At 40.9% G+C, this 26,230-nt stretch overlaps 1 long non-coding RNA gene across 1 annotated transcript in view; it reads right to left on the bottom strand.

Moving 5' to 3' along the window:
* Positions 1 to 903: 903 nt before the first annotated feature.
* The window catches only part of LOC122802501, a 423,630-nt gene continuing 398,303 nt past the window's right edge, over positions 904 to 26,230 (bottom strand). Inside the window, exon 3 of the long non-coding RNA XR_006364946.1 lies at positions 904 to 2,260. This is a non-coding gene — a long non-coding RNA (uncharacterized LOC122802501). The remainder of the gene's footprint in view (positions 2,261 to 26,230) is intronic.

Here is a 26,230-nt window from a genome sequence, read left to right as displayed (position 1 = left end):
ATTATAATAAAAAAGCGGTTCCATAACTTGCATTTTACTTGTGTTTCTCTTAAACAGATAAGGAGCACAAGATAGAAATGTCTGTTGCAAGGGTTGATGAGGGGACACTGGAAGAGGTTAAATCACTTGTTGAGAGTTGCACAACAGGCAGATGAATGCTATAAGTATTAAAGCCACATCATTGGGATAAATCTTATTCACAGCTCATTACTTCAGGGTATAGTCTGCATGGGCAGGTTTGTGGATCATATTTCTGAAAGTTTTTCTGAGGTCATTTAGCAGTACAGCACAGGTGGTTAAGCCAGAACAAGTGTTTAGCTTCATTCTGTAGTCATAGGTTTGATTCCTGCAAACTCCACTTACAGACATTGTAACTATGAGCAAGTTACTGAACCAGCACACAGATGTTCCTAAATCACCAATGCAAGGAGTTTACTTAATGTGGGCTTAACCACAGAAACAAACTAAGAAGCTAAAATAAAATACTAACATGGTGTATAAAATCGTACTATGTCACGGATGCTTAAGAACTCTAAATACAAGGAAAGAATGTAACTTAGAGAAGTTAACACAATAATACATCTGTAATTTCAATCAGACTAATGTTAAAAGTCAACCATGAATCAAGCTTTGATCCAGTACAGACATCCTGGATATTAGCTGTATGCTACAATTTCAGACCATCATTAACATTGTTATGAAGATATTACAGAGTACATTATGACTGTTTCATGCAAAGAATCGTAATGCTGTTGTTCTACATAATTAGAAGCTCGTACATGTTTACCGCAAACTGATTGTAGGAATCTATGCACTATGGGATATGTTTTATAAAGGACATTAACATCACATAATAAAATCCCGCAATGCTACATAAAAAAGTCATAACGAAAGAACTGCATGTATTATTGGAGATTACATTTATTGACAAACATTATATCATAAGTTCAGTTACACTGATGTGCTCTGCTATGAGGAACAGATTGACTACTAAAAAAGCCACTGACTCATTAAAAATGGTAAGACGCTTGGCCAGTTCTGTTGTAAAAGGAGGGCAACATTTTAGTGTGCATATCCCTTTCAAAAGCAGAGCAAGACTCAAGAAAACAAGCACACAGACTGAAATACTGAGTGTAAGTGAGCAAAGGAATAGTTTTCTCATCAACTGCAGTTATGCTCTTTGCTCTGAAAGAAAAATAGACAATGTCCATGACTGCATGTTATTCTCTGCCTTAGGGTGTCTAAGTCTTAAAGTTCTGACAGGTGTAGGTTCTACTCCACCTAGGTCCCAAAAGCCCAACCTGTGACTTATGCCAAAAGTCCTCACAAGTTAGGGTCTCAGGGACCAGGTGAAGTTTAATATCTCGCAGTCGGAGGTGCCCGTTTCTGTTCTCTTAGACTGCTTTGCTGCCATGATGATAATGCTGCCAAAAGAACACTGTTTATTTTTTTCTGTAATACAGCATACTATGAAATGAGCTCCCAAATATAGGGCCAAAATAATTTAACTATCGTCGAACAACAAAAAACAATAATAGGTTAAGAAATTTAAAATCTGTGTCTAACCACACCACCCAAGAAGGTGAACACAAGAATGTATTAGGAAAAAAAGAGTTTATAGCGCACTATTAATTAATTTAAAAAAGAAAGGAAATCTGGACATTCTTGGGTTAAAGGAATTCTGCAACTCTCAGTTACTGAAATCACAAGGTCTGTGGAGGAAGGTAAGCAGCTGAAGCACTTAGAGTTTGCATGATGTCTGTCTATGGACTTTAGGCCTGATAATGTAGTTGAAAAGTTTCTTTCCTCCAAGGCTGTGTCACCCTGTATAACAACTTTCTTAGCTCATTTTCCTGTTTTGCCATACACTTTTTTCCTAGATGCCATTTGTGAGAACCCATTACTGCCTTTGTTGTTGTTAGCCACATTAACACAAATCTTTTAAAGATGTTGCCCACCTCACAGAGCTCAGTTTTCTTGTGTTTTTATAGTAAATGTAATCTCAGATCGGAAAACCACAAAGTCATGGTTGTAGATTTCTTTTTCTAATATATTTTCTAAACTCTGAAAGCTCTTCGGTAGTCTCTGAATTCATTTCTGAATTTCTTGGTCTATATAAGAGCTGTAATTCATGATTTCCAGGCTGGTATCTCTTATGTTGACTTGTACGGAACAGAATTATCCACTTCGATTATAGCGGCGCTGATCCAGACCAACTGATGCTATGCCCAAAGTCCATTTCCTTCATGTTATACTGTCACTTTAAAAAGAAAAAAAGATGATGAAGACACGCAGTTTATATTTATATGAAATCGCAATGGCATTAAACTTAGTAGAAGAAAAAAAAATCATGTTAAGAATATCTTTTTAAATAAGAGACTACAATAGGTGACAGTTCAGCATTCTACAGATCTTGAACTATTTCAAGCATTTTCTAAGATGAACCTTGTATTATGTCATAAGTCTTAGCTTTCATTTGGTATGCAATAGAAAACAAACCATGCCTTATGCAGCAAAGATTTAAGACAGGCACTAAACAAATCAACCAGTTTCAAGACTCATTTTATACTTTGATCTAAACTGATATTTTTATGAGCACAACTGACATCTTTAACTACTAGAAAAATGAGAACCTTGTCCCTTCATAAATATAACATTAACATAATTAAATCGTTCCCCCTCCACACTATCACCACCATCAAATACCCGTTCTCCTTAGGGAATGCAGCTGGTGCTCTGAAGATGGAAATCAGTCAGACTTTTTACTTCGCTTCCAGTCCTACCTTTGCTTCTTACAGACTGACTGACTTGTACTTTCCATGAAAAAAAAAAAAAAAGCACAGGGCAAATCAACGGCTGCTGGCTCAGAGTGGCTGTGAAGAGTCGAGGGGGTGGAATGGGCTGGTATTTTACTGCACTCTTCACTGACTCTCTCACCGGCATCCACCCCTCTCTCCCCGTTCTTCTACCACGACTGCAGTATTTACATGGGGGTGCTGCTTAGATCTTTAGGAAGAGGAAGTTAAAAAAAAAAGTCTTAGGTTTTTCCCAAGAATATAACTTCATTTTTATAGGTCTTTAAAGATAATAAAGCCTACCTTTCCACTTCCTCTGTACTGCATCTCACGTATTTTAAATCCTCCTATATTAGAATGTATAGCACCTGCAAATAGCCAATAGCCAATACTCCCACCTCTCGCTCACCCCCCCACATCTGTTCCTCTCGCTCACCCCCCCAACATCTCTTACTAATCAATATGACAGATCTTATAAATGCAGTCCAGAAAACCAAGCAAAGGCACACAGACTCTCACGCACATACATGCACACTTTCCTACCCATTTCATGGCTTTCGACCAACAGATGCACAATATAAAAGAAGTGATAGCAAAGCTGCTATCTAATACTCACAGTATTTATTCTTACACAAATACAGTTTTCTTGCAGCAGATTAAATATCAAGTAAACAAAGAAAAATATATCAAAGCATCTGCTTCTGGCAGTAACGAAGGGAAAATACACTTATGTATTATAAATAATAATGTCAAGTAGATACGGAAAAAATGCACATGTATCGTCGAATTTTTCTAGCCTACTGCTAGATTAACTGAGTGTACATGGTAGCCTCTCCTTTGAAGCAATCATGCAGTAGCAAAATAGGTACCTTGTCTGTGCAGTTCAGCAAGCTACATAGAGAAATGTAAATGCAATCTTAACACAGCAACGAATAAATGAAAATGCAATTTTTTTCAGAGCAAACAGTGCACTGTCATTCGACGGGTACTAATCTCAGGATATATTTAACATGAATGTGCAGAAAGGCATTTTGAGAATATCACACAATAGTTATGCATATACAAGCAAAATCATCTCTGCTTGACTATACCAGTTAAAACAATAAAGGCACAGTCTTTAACCTTCGTTCGCCTTTGTTTCTGAAAAACTTTTCAGCTTTACGAACATTTTTCACATTTTTTCACCTTTCATTTTTTTCAGTGTTTAAAAACTTGTTTCTGAGTTTCTTTATGTCATTAATGGTACCAAGCTGGGGGGCACAAGTTGCTGGCAAAGTCGAGTGTAATGGGAGGAAAGCTCTGATCTTTTGCCAAGCTCAAAGCTGCTCGACGTTGTTGCAATTCTCCTTTTACCCACATAGACAGATCCCAGCATGCAATGCAGCACTGCAGTGCCAGGAAAGGTTTCAGAGCCCAAAGGAAAGGAACTTGGGCAGCAGACATAAAGGGTAACCTATAAAAGTGCGAGAGCATAGGAGGGAGACTTCCATGCATATATAATAAACCCCAGAAAATGAAACTGGTTTATAGGATAAACAGACTGCATCTAAAAGCCAAATATGAATGTCTTATGAGAAATACACATACTGATACAGCAACTCCACAGCAAATCAGACAACTGTAAAATCTACATCCATAAATACACATACAGAAAGAAACCAGGCATGAATCAGCAGAAATAAAATCAGGTAAAAAGAAATAACACACACACACACACACACACACACACACACACACTCAGACATGTTCACATGCACACACACAAGCAAACATTATTACTGCAATTTTTCAAAGACCACTGATAACTTGAACAAATAGAACAAACACAGAATAGCTTCAAATACTTATTGCATCCAATAGCCTGTGATGGATACAACTTCTTGATGGTACATGTTCATCAGAACAACCATCAACTCATAATTTTCTGCCCAACATTCACCGTTTGTAATCCTCCAGTAGTTTCACCCATTGTGCTCTGCTCTCTCTACCTATATTACTACCCACAATGCCCTGGAAAAATTAAAATCACAACTTCACTCTAGGCTATCAGACCAAAGGTGGTACCTGTTACCTTCACTGAGCATGTGCTCACAGCAGATTTCAGCTGCTGCTGCTGAGCCGAACATCCAGCTGCACACACACATATGAACACACACACACATATGAACACACACACACACACACACACACACACACACACACACACACACACACACAGAAACACTCACACATGCACACACACACACACACACACACACACACACACACACACACACACACACACACACACGAACATGCACACACACACACGAACACGCACACACACAGAAACACACACACACATGCACGTGTGCACACCAAACACACACACAAACACACATATAAACACGCACACACACATACACACACACACACACACACACACACGCGCGCACACACAGACAGACGCATGCACATGGATGCACACACACATACACACACACACACACACACACACACACACACACACACACACACACACACACACACACACAAACAGAAACACACACCCACACACACACACACACACAAACATGCACACATAGACACAAACATACACATACATGCACATGCACGCACACAGACACAGACACACACACAGACACACACACACACACACACACACACACACACACACACACACACACACACACACACACACACACACACACACACACACACACACACATACACACATACACACACACAGACACACATAGACACACACACACACACACACACACACAAACACACACACACGTACGCAGACACACACACACACACACACACACACACACACACACACACACATGCACACAGACTCTCACACACACACACACACACACACACACACACACACACACACACACACATGTACACACACACAGAGACACACACATACAGACAGACACAAACACACACACATGCACTTGCACGTGCACACACGTGCGCACACACAGACACACACACACTGTTAGCTCTGCAAATGAGACATGATGCAAGCAAATGCCAAGTCATGCTTTTCCTGTCCAGTGAGCTCTGTGTCATGAGTGCAAATGGCATTTGTGTTAAGGGAGATCCAGAAGTGTGAATGATCTCAGCTATTTTGTGTATGTATGAGTGTGGCTTCGTATATTTGTGTGGAGAGGGGGATATTATGAGGTTTTAGATTTGTATGAGGAAAACACAACAATGGCCCATATCCTTACAACAAGGCTTTAAAATACTGGTAGGAATGCAGACAGAATAAAACAAATACCAGCCTCATTTTAAACAAAACTGGTTGGTTAGATCTCCTATAACAATCTTTCATCTAAAAAATAAAGCTAATCGTCAGCTCTTCTTAATATCCATTACATTTGTCCTCTGAGAAGCACAAGCCAGCAGCAGTATGTACTTTTGTTGTAGGCATTTCATCAGTTACTTGTTTTTACTTTACAAAATCAGCTGAGCACTATTTCTGGTGATGTGCCATGATGCATACAGTGATGTGTAAAATAACGATGGCAAACAGAAACAAACTGAAGTACCAGCTGTTTCTGCTAATGTCTCGTTGTACACACAGCAGCACGTAAAAGAATAAAAGAATAGTAGTAAACAAACAAACAAACAAACAAACAAACAACTCAGCCAACATCTCACTTAGCATAAAACAAAACATACAAAACCACCATGACCATTGCTTGTTTTGTTTGTATTTATTCATTTTTTACTTATCTTTTTCACCAAATGGTCTTAGTTTACAATGCTTTTTAAAGAGTTAACCGGGTAAGACCTATTAGACATAAATGTTTTTTAGGAATGACCTGATAACATTGGTCTGCTTAAATGTCACTGATCACAAACTATATATAAGTTCTGGCACTCACACAGAGGCCTATAGGATGTAACTCATTTACATCTCTCTGAATACTGATAGAAAGTTATCAAGACCAAAAGAATGTACACTACTAAAACCATTAGCAGCTAAGTTTACTATTTGATGTTTGTACCCACTGAATATAATACACTCATACTTTTAATGCACTACTTCATAAATGAACACAAACTATGTGATGGGAGAAACAGATTACAATTCTACTGATTTTATTTGACTATGTAACTAGTCCCCTTTGAAACAGCCCCTTCCTTATACCCTGTCCTTCCAACCCCTGTCCTAGGATCTGTTGAAATCCTGCACTAAATTCTGTAACACACATCCTCATAAGGTATTCTATGGGTCCACCACCCTTTCTATGAAAAATGGCAGAAAAAAACTTCCTTAGCTGCTAAAGGTCTTCCCAGGTGCAAACAAGTGAGAAAAAAACAGAAAATATTCCTGAGCTGACCACCACGGAGCTAGGAGATAGCATTGAAACCTTAATGTTGAAAATGTAAAACTTTAGGCTCATACTATGGCGATATAAATAATGGTTACTTTCCAAAATAAATGTTCCTGATGGGTACATAGATGTTTAAAACATTCAGCACAAACCTAAAAGATTTATTGAACTGAAGAAGGCCTGAATAGGTTGAAAGCGCTTTTCTTCTTTTTTACCCTTTGGTTTTAAATGAAGTTTTATGTTTAAATAAAGCCTAAAGTTTTACATTTTCAACATTAAGGTTTCAACGCTGTCTTCTAGCTCCGTGGTGGTCAGCTCAGGAATATGTTCTGTTTCTTTCAATGAAAAAGTGCTTCCTCAAGTTTGAGTGAAATCAGACATTCTTCAACTGCAAGCTGTGGCCCTCATTTGTTTCTGCTTATCCCTATCCCATCAACCTTCCTATTAATGACGCAGTGGGTTCCATCTCATGTCTACCTTTTGAAATCTCTACCAAAATGACCATTTTCAGCTTCCTTAATATCTTCTTATTGCATCACCTTGCTACCTTTTCATCATCTTAGTTTCCACGAATGTGATTTTGTTTTTTATACATAACATTTATTACACAGGTTCTAGAACTAGATACTTTAATCTAGCTGTGGTTGTTTTACTACACTAATAAGCTACAGAACGAACTTAGGACTTCGAGCTTTCAATTCCCCTCCTCCCCATTTATATTTAGCACCAAGAATTCCACACTCCTCATTATAAATGCCACAATGAATTCCACTCACCTGGTTTTAAATACCACCATGGATTCCCCACACACCCCTGGTTATACATACCACCATGGAATCCCCTTTGATGGGTATACATTCCACAATGGATTCTACTCACCTGGTTATATGTACCATGAGAGATTCAACTTACCTGGTTACACATACAACTATGGATCATGCACACACACACACACACACACACACACACACACACACACACACACACACACGCACACACGCACACACGCACACACACACACACACACACACACGCACACACACACACACACACACACACACACACACACACACACACACACACACACACACACACACACACACACACACACACACACACACACACACACACACACACACACACACACACACACACACACACACACACACACACAGTTATACATACCAGTTCAGATTTTCCTACCCTGGTTATACATATCATCATTTTGTTGAGTTCTGCTTTGAGTTTGTCGCATCTCCTCACAGTATCTCCCAGTCACTCCGCCACCCCACAGCTTGCAGGTACTACAAAGGTTTCAGTCTCCATATTTTACTGTTCTGTTACTAGTGAAGACTCCTTGCAATCCTGTTTAGGCCTCCCAATGGAGGAGTAACCAACCCCTACCTCATTCTTCTTATTCTAGTACATTCCACAACATTCTGCTGTCCAGTTCCAACATAATATGTGATGCAAATATGTCACTTAGGTCCTTGAAGGACACCACAGGCCTGTTTTCCAGACTTCTACTCTTACTACCACCATTTGCTTCATGTCTGTCACATTTTTGTCACTTTATAAATTTATATCCATTTTAACCCTCTTTGTTTTACTGGCAAGTTTTGGCACAAAATTGTGTCAAAAGTCTATGAAATGTGATATAGCTGAGTCTACAGCTGCTGGGTTTGATTTCTTGGACACTGATAAAAATCATGGTTTAGGACAAGCAATACGTATTTATCCTGAGTTGTACTTGTAAAGTTTACTTAACTGTGGTTACAGGTGAATCTAGTTTCCCTGCACTCGTTATATGAGCAATCTGACAAAAAAACCCTTTTCTGCCTTTTATTGCTCCAATGGCTGACTGACATTTCTGTACGTGAAGTTGACGCCGATGCTAGCAGTGAGCGTTTTACTGAGTAGAAGCATAATAAGAGCTCCGCTGTGACTAGAAACAGTGGTGTTTTTATGGGTTTAACTGCTGAATATGTGGAGTGAGAACATTCTCAGCTCTCTGAAGACAGGTTTATGAAATGACTGATCATTCTATTTCCCATCTATGACTTCAGAACCCTCCCCTTTACAAAGTTATATTGAAGTACTGAGAAAACTGCATTTCTGGCACCTGGCATAATTCCTTTGGGTTTTACATGTTTTGATTGGGTCTAGGCTGTATGTATAACTTACTTGTTGGCTCAAACCCCTCTCCACTACACCAGAAGAAGTAATCTGATTTGGCTACATAAAGTTCTATGGAAAAAATGGTGATTAAAGCAATATACCTTTACAAAAGGAAACAAACCATTGTTATATGGGATAAGAAAATACATTCCACTGCCTCCTTTGGAATTGGAAGTTTTATTTTATTGTTGTTCATTATTAATGCCAAACTGACATGGTCTCTCAAATTATGTTGTTGCTAGATGATAAACTTCTGTGTAATGCAGGCAAAAAACTAAAAGTTTAACAAAAATACATGGTTTCACTAAAAGGTGATTGCCAATTAATTCAAATTACCAACATTACAAAAAATTTTGACTGCCCAAAATTGAGCTTTTATAGTCCACTTTTATTATGTTACATTACTTGCTTTATGTAATACAATAAAAGTTAACTTTTTTAAAGTTCAGTTTTGGGCAGCCAAACATCTTTTGGAAAAAAAAGTCTTGTTTTCTAAATACTTTATTTGAACTTTGATTGCTTTTACAGTGCACTGTTTGCTTTTACAGAAAGGTGCCTGTCAGATGGTCAGAGGTCAACAGTAAGTAAATTAATACGCAACTAACATACTCTACCACATAACCCTTAGCTACCTCCTTACTGGCATACTCCACCATATGTGGGTGCATGGTACTCTGGGACAAATCTGGGTTGGATTGCACAGCCAGGCTTATAAAGACCCTGGTGGTTGTTAGCCTAGTATAAACTTTTGAACTTATGAACCTTATGACACTTACTGTGTTTTTAAATCTGCAAGTTTTGGAACTGTGTCACCAATAAAGTTATGTCACAGAGGACAGATTGTATCTGAAAATGTGATAATGAAATTTAGAAACCTACTTTTAGCCTTAGGGGAAGGTGCAGGTGTTGTGCTGTCTGTGTTGGGCTCTAGAAGTGAGACGTGGAATTGACTTTTTTTTCCCATGATTGTTAAAAACCTAATGTATCATTAAGTCATGACAATAGGCATCCTTTCTTTACTAATAGGTTCTCTGGTTAGCAGTGTTTCTTTAAGGGTCAGGATATCAGAAGCAGGCCTTAAACCAGGGATTTCTCTTAGGCAAGAGATGCATAGAAGAGTTCTAGAGGGAATGATTCCTGACCTGAAGTTGGATTTTTTTCTAGCTTTGCATGCCCCTCTTCTAACAGAGAGTGAATAACAATCGAGGTCCCTTTTTCCCTCAAAATGGGACCTCCCACCATTAATAAAGGCACATATGGTTAGGGGAACGTGCACCAAAATGTGTCAAATCCTTCCAGAACAGGAAAAGCTTTTCTGGACAACGGGTTCAGAGAAGTTACAAGAAGTTGCCTTCAGGTATACCTCCTTTTTCACCCTTTTCAGGGATTTCCAAGTATCGTCTTTGCATAACCTAGTCCTCTTCTGAAATAAAGATTACAGTCAAATGTCCTAAAAAGGTAACGTTTCCCTTCCTAGGAAGAGAGTTTCTTTATTAGGATTCAGAAACAGGTAATCTAGGGAGACTAATCCTGGATCTTGCCAGGATCGAAAGACATGTCAAGGTACAGCTGTTTGCAGTGATGGCATTTCAGTCTTTGGTGTCCATTCTCCAGCTGGGTAAGTGGATGACCTCTTTGAATCAGATGACTAACTAGTGGACCATTCAATTTTCATGACACACAGTGCATTTATTAGGTTAATAGTGGAAGAAAGGCATTTATGGCTTGTGGGTTTTCCATTTTATTTGGTATTTTCAGCTTCCTATTGTAATTGCAATACCCATAATTCTGAGTCTCAGAATTATGAAAAACACCTGCAAAGCTGCAAAAGAACAGTGAATATCAACAAACCCTGCTCTCCTTTAAAGCTACTTTCTACAAAGTAGCAAGCTTCCCCCGCACTCTGCAGAAGGTGGGGATGCTCGTGCACTGCTACTTTATTATACACAAACTACAGGATCGCCATACCCCAGAAAAGGGATACTCTGAGGAACAGTGATCTCAAACTAAGTATACTTAAGCCCCCATTTCAGCATATTCTGTAATCTTTCTGGGACTAGTACTTCTGGGCATGAGAATTTAATACTGTTACTGGCACCTTCACACTTCTTGGATTATCTCAGCCTGATCTGAGGTAGGATTTCTGTTCCTTATTGCACAGAATGTTTCTTGTAATCCTGATGGATTTAATTTTAAATTTTAATGTATCTTTTTGTTATCAATGCAAGTAAACTGTTTTTCTTAGTCAGTTTTTAGACATGATTCAATTCATGATGATAAGGGTAAACGCATGACATAGCTATCATTTCTAGTCAGTGGCATGAAACCAAACTATCAGTTCAAAATGCTTGCAGACATTGAGAGAAAATGTAAATTACATGCAGACAAGGAGTGGTGATTAAGAAAAAACCCAGCACCTTGTAGGTACAAGGTAGAATCCTTAACCTCCGAATGAGCATGCTGCCCATTCAGCTGCAATATTTCCTCAGTGCAGGCAAGATTTTGGTGCCAAAGGTCCTGTCCTGGGGATCACATCACAGTCTTAGATGATGCCCTGAGTCGTTTTTGGTCTCCGATGCCCATGAGTAACTGCAGCTGCACACAAGACAGCTACAACAAAAACAAAGGAGCCCAGAGGGTCCAGATCCAGGACTGACAGACATCCCAAATTTAAAAGATTAACTTTCTGTAGTAGAATCTGACCTGGGTATGAATGAGCAGTGAACTCTGAAACCACACTGGACATTTGGGGTCGGCACCATCAGACTCCAGTCTATCCAATAGAAAGGAATATCAGTCTGTGTGCAAAACCTTTGTGAGACCAAGAGATGCGGTTCAAAACACTTACTTTGACCTTTGTAAACAGAAGTAACAGTAAAGGTTTTTACTGTAACCAGAGTAATGTTTATACTATGGCTAGTCTGAAATCCATGTTGCATTTCAGAGAGAAGGGAGTTCTTGAGTACAATTAAACTGATATACAAGTAAAATACTTCTTTTATGGGGCTTAGCAACATTGGGAAGGGTCATCACCCCTGTGTATAGGCACAAGAATTATATATTTTATTTTATTGCCTCAGCAATACTGGGGGGACAATCTCCCTCCATAGTGTTATGGCACTACTCTCCATCCTTACCTTCACAATCTCCTCATAAAAACATGGCTGATGATATTCAAGCTCTAAACAATAACTTGTTTTCTTCAGAGATGGTACATACTATCTGGAAGACTAGAGAACTTATCACTAGAAAAAGGCCTTCTGGACAGGATAATGTGACTTAGTTATTTATTTAAATGGAAGAGATCTTCTGTTTCTAAGCAGAACAGTCCCCCTTCCTGCTTTACTCACTTCAGGCCTTCCCTATTCTTCTGTTCATTTTTTTTCCACAGTATCAGTCTCTCTACTGTGGAAGTTTTCTGTGAAATCAAGGATCACAGTTAATCGTTCCCCTGAAAGATGTTTGTTAGCCCTCATGTTGGCCTGCAGCATGACTGATTTTTAAGTGTTAATGTTTTATCCACTATTCTCTCTTGAATAAGGACAGGTTGGCCTTGTCCAGCAAACCATCTTTTAATCCTAACAGGATATCTGGCCCTTAAGAAATAAATTTCCTGTCATTTTACTCACATCTTCAAAACCTAAAGGAGAGGTTGTTATACTTGATGGAATTTAAAAGGAAACTATGGATCATTTTTTTTTTCTTTACGTGGTTCCCACTTGTACCTGTCATTCATCAAGTCTCGTTCTGTTAGCCATGCCATTACTTTCCCCCATCATGGATAGCCCTCAGTTAGCACAAGAGCTGGCTGTGGGAAGGCACCTTACAGGTAGCCTCAGTAGAAGTTTGTGTCCTTTCTGGAATCTGAACAATAATGGCTTATTTAAGCTTTACCACCTCTAGTGGGTGGGAGAATGGATAACTCACAGCACCATGGGGAACACAATGCCTTTCCCAGTGTTGCTGCACAATTCCACACACATATGGTGATTGCTATTGAAGTGATTTATTGGCCAAATGACAACATTCAGGACTGCATCTTTAGTGCTTACCTTCTCCAAGAAGCTGTGGTATTGGGTGGCAACAGACTGCTTCCTCCCAGGATTGTCACGCCCATCTTCTCTGCCAAGTCCAACAAGTGCCCTGATGATCTCAGATCACCTGGGTGGAGGTCAGGGATTTATCCTTCTCAGCAGGTGTAACTGTGTGACACTATTTCTTAGACCGATAATATTTAAGAACTATTCTGATCAACTCTTTTCATTTGCTCAGTAGAAGTGGCTATTCTGGGTAAACCGTACATTTCCAAATGAATTGCCTCCAGCATTCAATTTTGCTGTTTCTCTCAATGAGTCCAGCCAGGTCATGTTCAGAGCTCACATTAATGGGAAGGAGAGGTGCTGTTTCAATTACTTCCTTTAGAGTCATGGGAGCCACTGAAATCTGTGAGGCAGTAACCTGGTGACCTGGTGTTCCATCAACACTTTTAGATTCAGCCTAAGGTAAGTTGAGATGGTGGAATGCAGCAGCAGCAGTCCGCAACAGAGTAACTTCTTTTCCAATAATGATGAGGAAGCAGAAGAAAGGTGGGTAACTCTTTAGGGTCTTCCTCGGTGGCCTTACTGTTAATTACAACTTCAGATATAAGGAAGTTAGGTAACTCATTAGGGCCTTCCTCAGTGGCCTTACTGTTAATTACAACTTCAGATATAAGGAAGTTAGGTAACTCATTAGGGTCTTCCTCAGTAACCTTACTGTTAATTACAACTTCAGATGTAAGGAAGTTAGCTAACTCATTAGGGTCTTCCTCAGTGGCCTTACTGTTAATTACAACTTCAGATATAAGGAAGTTAGCTAACTCATTAGGGTCTTCCTCAGTGGCCTTACTGTTAATTACAACTTCAGATATAAGGAAGTTAGGTAACTTGTTAGGGTCTTCCTCAGTGGCCTTACTGTTAATTACAACTTCAGATATAAGAAAGTTAGCTAACTCATTAGGGTCTTCCTCAGTGGCCTTACTGTTAATTACAACTTCAGATATAAGAAAGTTAGGTAACTCGTTAGGGTATTCCTCAGTGGCCTTACTGTTAATTACAACTTCGGATAGAAGGAAGTTAGGTAACTCATTAGGGTCTTCCTCAGTGGCCTTACTGTTAATTACAACTTCAGATAGAAAGAAGTTAGGTAACTTGTTAGGGTCTTCCTTAGTGGCCTTACTGTTAATTACAACTTTAGATATAAGGAAGTTAGGTAACTTGTTAGGGTCTTCCTCAGGGGCCTTACTGTTAATTACAACTTTAGCTATAAGGAAGTTAGGTAACTTGTTAGAGTCTTCCTCAGTGACCTTACTGTTAATTACAACTTCACATATTATTATCTACCGATTGCCAACATTGAATGAGTGTAAACTTGCTGCTCAGCACAACTTCAACTGTAACTCTTTACAGAATGTCTTCTTTGGCTTTATGCCTTGATTGTCCCTTTTAGGCTGGGTCACAACTGAAGAGGGTTTTCTGAGCAGTTCTCCTTTCCAGCTAACAAACTAAATGAATAACTTACAGCTGTGGTCTTGTCACATGAAGTACATGCATATTTTTTCATTAAACACAGTTGGTATGACTACAGAAAAGTAAATGCTGTAGTACAGCTGTGTTAGAACTCATCTGAACTAGAGATGTATGACTTAATTCCTGTCTCTGAAATCCCAACTACTGCCTTGCCTTCTGCTGTTGATAGTGTTTGCTGTGGCTGCAGCCATTTGCTTTGTGTTGTTGGCAGCCATTTGCTTTGTGTTGTTGGCAGCCATTTGCTTTGTGTTGTTGGCAACCATTTGCTTTGTGCTGTTGGCAGCCATTTGCTTTGTGTTGTTGGCAGCCATTTGCTTTGTGTTGGTGGCAGCCATTTGCTTTGTGTTGTTGGCAGCCATTTGCTTTGTGTTGTTGGCAGCCATTTGCTTTGTGTTGTTGGCAGGTCTGCTAGGATGTGTATTACATACTTTTGCTTTGATCTCTGATAGTGTCTGTGGGATGACAGAACTAGTGCATTGGTATGGCATTGTGAAATGATAAAAATACTGTCTGAAGCTATTGTTTAATGAAAGAGACGTGCTACAGCACCAATTACAGCACACGTATACATGCGGTCTGCATGTACCTGATGGCTCTGACTTCAGGTCCAGTCTGCTTGTGATATGCTGACCACAGTTAGTGAGGTCACATACTGGTATTGCCTGGTACATCTTGTTTGTGTTAATACATATACAGGTCTTGCAGTTTAGCCTAGAAAATTAAAGCTATTAACTTCATCCTATAGTTGTGAGTTTGATTCCCTCTGCTTACAATGTGATTCAGGGTAAGTTACATACCCAGACAGTGCCCATGAGTCACCTCTAAAATGAAGCACTGGTATCTAGTGGATTTACTCAGACAACTTGCTGTTTTTTATGTTGGAACCAGTTTGTTGAATTCTGCCTTCCTGCACTCTCAGACTTACCTTAACCCATTTTTTCCATGACCATGATTCACTCTCGATCATGACCAGGTCTTCTCAGTTACTCTCACCTTTCTCTCTTCTGGCCATTCTATCAGAGTCTGTGAAGCTATAGAGAATACTTTTAATTCCTGAAGGTGTCCTGACTGATGGGATATTGTACATAGTAATGCTTTTCAACACCTATCCCACTTCACTTAATAGTGGAGCTCATCCTGCTTCACTGCTGACAGGTTGTAATCCTGCATGTTTATCCTGTCTGTATAAAACATGGATACTTTATATACATCCGATTAAGGTTCTTCATTTTTGGAGTATCTGCCCATATAAGGCATATATTCTATACACTGGCAGCATGTCACGGTTTGTAAATTATAGTCTATATTTCATAGCTTTCACAATTAGACAGCTTGCTAGTTATCCAACAATCAACCTGAAAAGCTGACTATTCCCATGAATTTGCTGACCAGGCTGTCCTACCTGGCTCACCTAAAGTGACTACTTTTCCAGAAATTACCAGGGAACAAAAGGAAGTAAAGTGCACTGCTGAGGGTCAAACTATAAGTCAAAGCTGATGAAATTCAAAGTCAGGCCTGCAGTTTTATAATTTAGTGCAATAAGCCCTAATCTCAGAGACACCCTATTGACTGCCATGGTTAACTTCTCAAGGACTGTGTTACTTTTTATCTTTTGAGTTTGGTTCCTTGTTGGGATGTCTTCATTATGGCGTTTGCATGTTCTTTGTGGGCTCTTGCCAAGTGTTCTGGTTTCCTTTTCCATTCCAAAGACATGCTGTAGGTAAAGTGATGATTGAACAAATTGTCAATAGGTGTGCATGTAATACAAGAGTGAGTGCGTATGTCTATCCTGCAAAAGACTGACATCCCATCCAGGTTAGTTTCATTGCTTTGTGCTTAAGGAGTGCCAGGCTAGGCTTCAGCTTCCCACTGATTCTGAAGTGGTACATTGGGTAAAGGATAATGAATCAACTGAATAATGAGTCCGCATTTTCCGATAGTTTTACTTTTATAATGTTAATATTTCTGTTTTACAGCACCTCTCCACCATCCCAACCCACTACAAAATAACATGGGGTGCTATTAGTGTGCTGCTTTGGTTTGTTGCATTGAACTATTTTTTCTGACAATCTGCACTGAGTAGTTGGGAGAGACTCCCCTGTACAGGAGGAGGAAAATGGACATCTGGGCACTAGTGAAAGTGGAAGGGCAGGACACTCAGAACACTGTCTGTAGCCTGCCATGGCAAATGCTAAGGAACAGGGCAGTAAGGACAGTGTCTGCATCCTACATTACAGGGAGCAAAGCAGGGAGGTAATGACACTACCCATGACCTATATTATAGAGACCTGAAGGACAAGAAAATAAGGAGACATTTTGTGGCCTGCATCACAGAGAAGTAAGGATACTGTCTGTGGCCTACATTACAAAGGGCTAAAGAATATGGTGGTAAAAATTGTCTGTGAACTTCATTACAGCCAATAAGGAATTGGCCAACCAAGATACTGTCACTAGCTGTGCAGGATGCTAAGGAACAGGGTGGTTTAGGTACAGTTTGTTACCTGCATAACAAAGACTTAATGATAGTCAGAACATGGTCTGTGGCCGGCATTACAGAGAGTGAAGAAACATGGCAGTCAGAAAATGGTCTATGGACTGCATTAAAGAGAGTTAAGAAACATGGTCATCAGAAAACTGTCTGTGGCCTGCATTACAGAGAGTTAAGAAACATGGCACTCAGAAAACTGTCTGTGGCCTGCATTACAGAGAGTTAAGAAACATGGCCGTCAAAAAACTGTCTGTGGCCTGCATTACAAAGAGTTAAGAAATATGGCCGTCAGAAAACTGTCTGTGGCCTGCATTACAGAGAGTAAAGAAACATGGCCATCAGAAAACTGTCTGTGGCCTGCATTACAGAGAGTTAAGAAACATGGCAGTCAGAAAACTGTCTGTGGCCTGCATTACAGAGAGTTAAGAAACATGGCCATCAGAAAACTGTCTGTGGCCTGCATTACAGAGAGTTAAGAAACGTGGCCATGAGAAAACTGTCTGTGGCCTGAATTACAGAGAGTTAAGAAACATGGCCATCAGAAAACTGTCTGTGGCCTGCATTACCGAGAGTTAAGAAACATGGCAGTAAGAAATCTGTCTGTGACCTGCATTATAGAGAGTTAAGAAACATGGCCATCAGAAAACTGTCTGTGGCCTGCATTACAGAGAGTTAAGAAACATGGCGATCAGAAAACTGTCTGTGGCCAGCATTGCAGAGAGTTAAGAAACATGGCCATCCGAAAACAGCCTCTGGCCTGCATTACAGAAAGTTAAGAAACATGGCCATCAGAAAACTGCCTGTGGCCTGCATTACAGAGAGTTAGGAAACATAGCTGTCAGAAAATTGTCTGTGGCCTGCATTACAAAGAGTTAAGAAACATGGCCATCAGAAAACTGTCTGTGGCATGCATTACAGAGAGTTAAGAAACATGGCCGTCAGAAAACTGTCTGTTGCCTGCATTACAGAAAGTTATGAAACATGGTCATCAGAAAACTGTCTGTGGACTGCATTACAGAGAGATAAGAAACGTGGCCATGAGAAAACTGGCTGTGGCCTGAATTACAGAGAGTTAAGAAACATGGCCATCAGAAAACTGTCTGTGGCCTGCATTACAGAGAGTTAAGAAACATGGCAGCCAGAAAACTGTCTGTGGCCTGCATTACAGAGAGTTAAGAAACATGACCGTCAGAAAACTGTCTGTGGCCTGCATTACAGAGAGTTAAGAAACATGGCCATCAGAAAACTGTCTGTGGCTTGCATTACAGAAAGTTAAGAATCATGGCTGTCAGAAAACTGTCTGTGGCCTGCATTACAGAGAGTTAAGAAACATGGCCATCAGAAAACTGTCTGTGGCCTGCATTACAGAGAGTTAGGAAACATGGTTGTCTGGAAACTTTCTGTGGCCTACATTACAGAGAGTTAAGAAACATGGCGATCAAAAAACTTTGTGGAAACATGGCCATCAGAAAACTGTCTGTGGCCTGAATTACAGAGAGTTAAGAAACATGGCCGTCAGAAATCTGCCTGTGGCCTGCTGTAGTTAAGAAACATGGCAGTCAGAAAACTGTCGGTGGCCTGCATTACAGAGAGGTAAGAAACATGGCCATAAGAAAACTGCCTGTAGCCTGCATTGCAGAGAGCTAATAAACATGGCCGTCAGAAAACTGCCTGTGGCCTGCATTACAGAGAGTTAAAAACATGGCCGTCAGAGAACTGTCTGTGGCCTGCATTACAGAGAGTTAAGAAACATGGCAATCAGAAAACTGTCTGTGGCCTGCATTACAGAGAGTTAAGAAACATGGCCGTCAGAAAACTGTTTGTGGTCTGCATTACAGAGAGTTAAGAAACAATGCCATCAGAAACCTGTCTGTGGCCTGCATTACAGAGAGTTAAGAAACATGGCAGTCAGAAAACAGTCTGTGGCCTGCATTACAGAAAGTTAAGAAACATGGCCATCAGAAAACTGTCTGTGGCCTGCATTACAGAGAGTTAGGAAACATAGCTGTCAGAAAACTGTCTGTGGCCTGCATTACAGAGAGTTAAGAAACATGGCCATCAGAAAACTGTCTGTGGCCTGCATTACAGAGAGTTAAGAAACATGGCCATCAGAAAACTGTCTGTGGCCTGCATTACAGACAGTTATGAAACATGGCCGTCAGAAAAATGTCTGTGGCCTGCATTACAGAGAGTTAATAAACATAGTCATCAGAAAACTGTCTGTGGCCTGCATTACAGAGAGTTAAGAAACATGGCCGTCAGAAAACTGTCTGTGGCCTGCATTACAGAGAGTTAAGAAACATGGCCATCAGAAAACTGTCTGTTGCCTGCATTACAGAGGGTTAAGAAACATGGCCATCAGAAAACTGTCTGTGGCCTGCATCTGTGGCCTGCATTACAGAGAGTTAAAAAACATGGCCATCTGAAAACTGCCTGTGGCCTGCATTGCAAAGTGTTAAGAAACATGGCCGTCAAAAAACTGCCTGTGGCCTGCATTACAGAGAGTTAAAAAAACATGGCCATCAGAAAACTGCCTATGGCCTGCATTACAGAGACTTAAGAAACATGTTTATCAGAAAACTGTCTGTGGCCTGCATTACAGAGAGTTTTGAAACCTGGCCGTCAGAAATCTGTCTGTGGCCTTCATTACAGAGAGTTAAGAAACATGGCAGTCAGAAAACTGTCTGTGGCCTGCATTACAGAAAGTTACGAAACCTGGTCATCAGAAAACTGTCTGTGGCCTGCATTACAGAGAGTTAAGAAACATGGCTGTCAGAAAACTGTCTGTGGTTTGCATTACAGAGAATTAAGAAACATGGCACTCAGAAAACTGTCTGTGGCCTGCATTACAGAGAGTTAAGAAACATGGCCATCAAAAAACTCTCTGTGGCCTGCATTACAAAGAGTTAAGAAATATGGCCGTCAGAAAACTGTCTGTGGCCTGCATTACAGGGAGTTAAGAAACATGGCAGTCAGAAATCTGTCTGTGACCTGCATTACAGAGAGTAAAGAAACATGGCCATCAGAAAACTGTCTGTGGCCTGCATTACAGAGAGTTAAGAAACATGGCCGTCAGAAAACTGTCTGTGGCCTGCATTACAGAGAGTTAAGAAACATGGCCATCAGAAAACTGTCTGTGGCCTGCATTACAGGGAGTTATGAAGCATGGCCATCAAAAAACTGTCGATGGTCAGTATTACAGAGAGTTAAGACACATGGCCAGCAGAAAACGGTCTGTGGCCTGCATTACAGAGAGTTAAGAAATGTGGCCATCAGAAAACTGTCTGTGGCCTGCATTACAGAGAGTTAAGAAACATGGCCATCAGAAAACTGTCTGTGGCCTGCATTGCAGAGAGTTAAGAAACATGGCAGTCAGAAATCTGCCTGTGGCCTGCATTACAGAGATTTAAAAAACATGGCCATCAGAAAACTGTCTGTGGCCTGCATTACAGAGAGTTAAAAAATGTCACCATCAGAAAACTCTCTGTGGCCTGCATTACAGAGAGTTAAGAAACATGGCCATCAGAAAACTCTCTGTGGCCTGCATTACAGAGAGTTAAGAAACATGGCCATCAGAAAACTGTCTGTGGCCTGCATTGCAGAGAGTTAAGAAACATGGCCGTCACAAAACTGTCTGTGGATTGCATTAAAGAGAGTTAAGAAACATGGCCATCAGAAAACTGTCTATGGCCTGCATTACAGAGAGGTAAAAAACACGGCCATCAGAAAACTGTCTGTTGCCTGCATTACAGAGGGTTAAGAAACATGGCCATCAGAAAACTGTCTGTGGCCTGCATCTGTGGCCTGCATTACAGAGAGTTAAAAAACATGGCCGTCTGAAAACAGCCTGTGGCCTGCATTGCAAAGTGTTAAGAAACATGGCCGTCAAAAAACTGCCTGTGGCCTGCATTACAAAGAGTTAAAAAAACATGGCCATCAGAAAACTGCCTATGGCCTGCATTACAGAGACTTAAGAAACATGTTTATCAGAAAACTGTCTGTGGCCTGCATTACAGAGAGTTTTGAAACCTGGCTGTCAGAAATCTGTCTGTGGCCTTCATTACAGAGAGTTAAGAAACATGGCAGTCAGAAAACTGTCTGTGGCCTGCATTACAGAGAGTTACGAAACCTGGTCATCAGAAAACTGTCTGTGGCCTGCATTACAGAGAGTTAAGAAACATGGCTGTCAGAAAACTGTCTGTGGTTTGCATTACAGAGAATTAAGAAACATGGCACTCAGAAAACTGTCTGTGGCCTGCATTACAGAGAGTTAAGAAACATGGCCATCAAAAAACTCTCTGTGGCCTGCATTACAAAGAGTTAAGAAATATGGCCATCAGAAAACTGTCTGTGGCCTGCATTACAGGGAGTTAAGAAACATGGCAGTCAGAAATCTGTCTGTGACCTGCATTACAGAGAGTAAAGAAACATGGCCATCAGAAAACTGCCTGTGGCCTGCATTACAGAGAGTTAAGAAACATGGCCGTCAAAAAACTGCCTGTGGCCTGCATTACAAAGAGTTAAAAAAACATGGCCATCAGAAAACTGCCTATGGCCTGCATTACAGAGACTTAAGAAACATGTTTATCAGAAAACTGTCTGTGGCCTGCATTACAGAGAGTTTTGAAACCTGGCTGTCAGAAATCTGTCTGTGGCCTGCATTACAGAGAGTTAAGAAACATGGCAGTCAGAAAACTGTCTGTGGCCTGCATTACAGAGAGTTAAGAAACCTGGCCGTCAGAAAACTGTCTGTGGCCTGCATTACAGAGAGTTAAGAAACATGGCTGTCAGAAAACTGTATGTGGCTTGCATTACAGAGAGTTAAGAAACATGGCACTCAGAAAACTGTCTGTGGCCTGCATTACAGAGAGTTAAGAAACATGGCCGTCAAAAAACTGTCTGTGGCCTGCATTACAGAGAGTTAAGAAACATGGCCGTCAGAAAACTGTCTGTGGCCTGCATTACAGAGAGTTAAGAAACATGGCCATCAGAAAACTGTCTGTGGCCTGCATTACAGAGAGTTAAGAAACGTGGCCATGAGAAAACTGTGTGTGGCCTGAATTACAGAGAGTTAAGAAACATGGCCATCAGAAAACTGTCTGTGGCCTGCATTACAGAGAGTTAAGAAACATGGCCATCAGAAAACTGTCTGTGGCCTGCATTACAGAGAGTAAAGAAACATGGCCATCATAAAACTGTCTGTGGCCTGCATTACAGAGAGTTAAGAAACATGGCCAGCAGAAAACGGTCTGTGGCCTGCATTACAGAGAGTTAAGAAATGTGGCCATCAGAAAACTGTCTGTGACCTGCATTATAGAAAGTTAAGAAACATGGCCATCAGAAAACTGTCTGTGGCCTGCATTACAGAGAGTTAAGAAACATGGCCATCAGAAAACTGTCTGTGGCCTGCATTGCAGAGAGTTAAGAAACATGGCCGTCACAAAACTGTCTGTGGATTGCATTAAAGAGAGTTAAGAAACATGGCCAACAGAAAACTGTCTATGGCCTGCATTACAGAGAGTTAAAAAACACGGCCATCAGAAAACTGTCTGTGGCCTGCATTACAGAGAGTTATGAAACATGGCCGTCAGAAATCTGCCTGTCACCTGCATTACAGAGAGTTAAGAAACATGGCCGTCAGAAAACTGTCTGTGGCCTGCATTACAGAGAGTTAAGAAATGTCACCATCAGAAAACTCTCTGTGGCCTGCATTACAGAGAGTTAAGAAACATGGCCATCAGAAAACTGTCTGTGGCCTGCATTGCAGAGAGTTAAGAAACATGGCCGTCACAAAACTGTCTGTGGCCTGCATTACAGAGAGTTAAGAAACATGGCTGTCAGAAAACTGTCTGTGGCCTGCATTAAAGAGAGTTAAGAAACATGGCCATCAGAAAACTGTCTATGGCCTGCATTACAGAGAGTTAAAAAACACGGCCATCAGAAAACTGTCTGTGGTCTGCATTACAGAGAGTTAAGAAACATGGCAGTCAGAAAACTGTTTGTTGCCTGCATTACAGAGAGTTAAGAAACATGGCCATCAGAAAACTGTCTGTGGCCTGCATTACAGGGAGTTATGAAACATGGCCATCAGAAAACTGTCGATGGTCAGTATTACAGAGAGTTAAGACACATGGCCAGCAGAAAACTGTCTGTGGCCGGCATTACAGAGAGTGCAGAAACAAGGCAGTCAGAAAACGGTCTATGGACTGCATTACAGAGAGTTAAGAAACATGGCCATCAGAAAACTGTCTGTGGCCTGCATTACAGAGAGTTAAGAAACATGGCAGCCAGAAAACTGTCTGTGGCCTGCATTACAGAGAGTGAAGAAACATGGCCTTCAGAAAACTGTCTGTGGCCTGCATAACAGACAGTTAAGAAACACGGTCATCAGAAAACTGTCTGTGGCCTGCATTACAGAGAATTCAGAAACATGGTTGTCTGGAAACTTTCTGTGGCCTACATTACAGAGAGTTAAGAAACATGGCGATCAGAAAACTGTGTGGAAACATGGCCATCAGAAAACCGTCTGTGGCCTGCATTACAGAGAGTTAAAAAACATGGCCGTCTGAAAACTGCCTGTGGCCTGCATTGCAAAGTGTTAAGAAACATGGCCGTCAAAAAACTGCCTGTGGCCTGCATTACAGAGAGTTAAAAAAACATGGCCATCAGAAAACTGCCTATGGCCTGCATTACAGAGACTTAAGAAACATGGCCATCAGAAAACTGTCTGTGGCCTGCATTACAGAGAGTTTTGAAACCTGGCTGTCAGAAATCTGTCTGTGGCCTGCATTACAGAGAGTTAAGAAACATGGCAGTCAGAAAACTGTCTGTGGCCTGCATTACAGAGAGTTAAGAAACCTGGCCGTCAGAAAACTGTCTGTGGCCTGCATTACAGAGAGTTAAGAAACATGGCCATCAGAAAACTGTCAATGGCCTGCATTACAGAGAGTTAAGAAACATGGCAGTCAGAAAACTGTTTGAGGCCTGCATTACAGAGAGTTAAGAAACATGGCCATAAGAAAACTGTCTGTGGCCTGCATTGCAGAGAGTTAAGAAACATGGCCATCAGAAATCTGCCTGTCGCCTGCATTACAGAGAGTTAAGAAACATGGCCGTCAGAAAACTGTCTGTGGCCTGCATTACAGAGAGTTAAGAAATGTCACCATCAGAAAACTCTCTGTGGCCTGCATTACAGAGAGTTAAGAAACATGGCCATCAGAAAACTGTCTGTGGCCTGCATTGCAGAGAGTTAAAAAACATGGCTGTCACAAAACTGTCTGTGGCCTGCATTACAAAGAGTTAAGAAACATGGCTGTCAGAAAACTGTCTTCGGCCTGCATTAAAGAGAGTTAAGAAACATGGCCATCAGAAAATGGTCTGTGGCCTGCATTACAGAGAGTTAAAAAACACGGCCATCAGAAAACTGTCTGTGGTCTGCATTACAGAGAGTTAAAAAACATGGCAGTCAGAAAACTGTTTGTGGCCTGCATTACAGAGAGTTAAGAAACATGGCCATCAGAAAACTGTCTGTGGCCTGCATTACAGGGAGTTACGAAACATGACCTTCAGAAAACTGTTGATGGTCAGTATTACAGAGAGTTAAGACACATGGCCATCAGAAAACTGTCTGTAGCCGGCATTACAGAGAGTGCAGAAACACTGCAGTCAGAAAACGGTCTATGGACTGCATCACAGAGAGTTAAGAAACATGGCCATCAGAAAACTGTCTGTGGCCTGCATTACAGAGAGTTAAGAAACATGGCAGCCAGAACACTGTCTGTGGCCTGCATTACAGAGAGTGAAGAAACATGGCCTTCAGAAAACTGTCTGTGGCCTGCATTACAGACAGTTAAGAAACATGGTCATCAGAAAACTGTCGGTGGCCTGCATTACAGAGAGTTAAGAAACATGGTTGTCTGGAAACTTTCTGTGGCCTACATTACAGAGAGTTAAGAAACATGGCGATCAGAAAGCTGTGTGGAAACATGGCCATCAGAAAACTGTTTGTGGCCTGCATTACAGAGAGTTAAGAAACAATGCCATCAGAAACCTGTCTGTTGCCTGCATTACAGAGAGTTAAGAAACATGGGAGTCAGAAAACAGTCTGTGGCCTGCATTACAGAAAGTTAAGAAACATGGCCATCAGAAAACTGTCTGTGGCCTGCATTACAGAGAGTTAGGAAACATAGCTATCAGAAAACTGTCTGTGGCCTGCATTACAGAGAGTTAAGAAACATGGCCATCAGAAAACTGTCTGTGGCCTGCATTACAGAGAGTTAAGAAACATGGCCATCAGAAAACTGTCTGTGGCCTGCATTACAGACAGTTATGAAAGATGGCCGTCAGAAAAATGTCTGTGGTCTGCATTACAGAGAGTTAATAAACATAGTCATCAGAAAACTGTCTGTGGCCTGCATTACAGAGAGTTAAGAAACATGGCCGTCAGAAAACTGTCTGTGGCCTGCATTACAGAGAGTTAAGAAACATGGCCGTCAGAAAACTGTCTGTGGCCTGCTTTACAGAGAGTTAAGAAACATGACTGTCTGCAAACTGTCTGTGGCCTGCATTACAGAGAGTTAAGAAGCATGGCCGTCAGAAAACTGTCTGTGGCCTGCATTACAGAGAGTTAAGAAACATGGCCATCAGAAAACCGCCTGTGGCCTGCATTACAGAGAGTTAAAAAACATGGCTGTCTGAAAACTGCCTGTGGCCTGCATTGCAAAATGTTAAGAAACATGGCCGTCAAAAAACTGCCTGTGGCCTGCATTACAGAGAGTTAAAAAAACATGGCCACAGAAAACTGCCTATGGCCTGCATTACAGTGAGTTAAGAAACATGGCC

Source organism: Protopterus annectens, chromosome 5.part0 (assembly GCF_019279795.1).
Source record: "Protopterus annectens isolate FY-2018-M chromosome 5.part0, PAN1.0, whole genome shotgun sequence".
NCBI classification, from domain to species: Eukaryota; Metazoa; Chordata; order Ceratodontiformes; family Protopteridae; genus Protopterus; species Protopterus annectens.
Note: the sequence above shows the minus strand (reverse complement) of the source record. Positions and strands in the feature narration are given on the sequence as shown.